The following is a 1,230-nucleotide window of genomic DNA, read 5'->3' on the forward strand; positions in this document are numbered from 1 at the left end:
TGGTAGTGTAATAGGTACAGGGAGTTAGTGTAAGGGTAGTGATAGGGATACAGTTAGAGTGAGGGTTAAGGTTTTAGAGAGGATTAGTTTTACAGGACAACAGGTAGGTGGAGTTAATGTGAAGGTGAGTGTTAGGGCTACAGGGACGGTTAGTGGAAGGATTAGGGTTGTGGTTATGGTTACAGCTATGGTTACAGGGGACGTTTGTGTAAGGGTCTATGCACACCTGTGTATTCCAGGAAAGCAGAAAAAATGCAAAAATGGTAACCAAAATGTGGGTAGCAGAAACGTGCAAGGCTCATTGGCAAAAAAAGTTGTGGAAGCTACTTTGGCACATTTTGTCATGTATAGGGCAGCCCATTCAGGTAAATGGGTTGCTCTATACTGTCGCTCAGCAAGCACAGAAAAAAAACATGACAGGTTTCACGGGTGTGAATGTGGCCTAAGGGTTGGGGATGAAGGGTTAACCAGTTTAGACAGAGGCCTTAGCATAGTGCATAGCTCTCTGCACCTCAGCAGCTGTTCCAAAAACTACCAGCGCTGCGCTGATCAGTGATGAAAAGAAATGTTTCATCAATTAAAGACCCTTTTACACGCTCTTTTCTTGCTCTAATCCGCCATCATGGACACAGGCTGTGTGCAGCCAATCAAGCTTGCTCGGATAACTAAAGTTCTTGGGAGAACTGGATCTCAGGGACAGTGTACTCAGGTCCGTGTTGAGTTCATGGATGATACCAACCGCTTCATCACAAGAAATGTAAAGGGCCCGATTCGTGAGGGAGATGTAATGACACTGTTTAATCTCAACGTGAAGCTAGAAGATTGCACTAGTATGCCTTATAAACTTGCATCAATTGGCCTTGCAGCAGCTTTGTAATTTTGTTGAAAATAAAACATATATACTGCTAAAAAAAAAATTAAAAAAAGACCCTTTTACATATCAAGTGGTATGCATTTAGGATGCAATTTACCACATATGCTTTTCCATGTGCTGGCACATTTATGCATCTTTCAATACTCTGTTATGTATGTTTATGTGTATTTTGCATGGATACTAACTGCTTCCCTGCTGTCCTATAGCAGAACTACTGCTATAGGGCTGCAGGGCTGCGCAAAGTCACGTATATACCCATACTCCAAGGTGACTCTCTTTTGCATGACGCTCTACATCCTGGAAAACCATGGCAACTTGTCCTTCACCCCTCTCCCTGGCAGGAAAAATGGGCTTAT

At 43.0% G+C, this 1,230-nt stretch overlaps 1 pseudogene; it reads left to right on the plus strand.

Moving 5' to 3' along the window:
- The first annotated feature begins 622 nt into the window (after positions 1 to 622).
- Positions 623 to 831, plus strand: LOC149456992 (small ribosomal subunit protein eS28 pseudogene; annotated as a pseudogene).
- Positions 832 to 1,230: the final 399 nt, after the last annotated feature.

The sequence above is a fragment of the Staurois parvus genome, unplaced genomic scaffold, assembly GCF_062004578.1.
Source record: "Staurois parvus isolate SC_StPar_1 unplaced genomic scaffold, SC_StPar_1.0 ptg000339l, whole genome shotgun sequence".
In the NCBI taxonomy this organism is placed as follows: Eukaryota; Metazoa; Chordata; class Amphibia; order Anura; family Ranidae; genus Staurois; species Staurois parvus.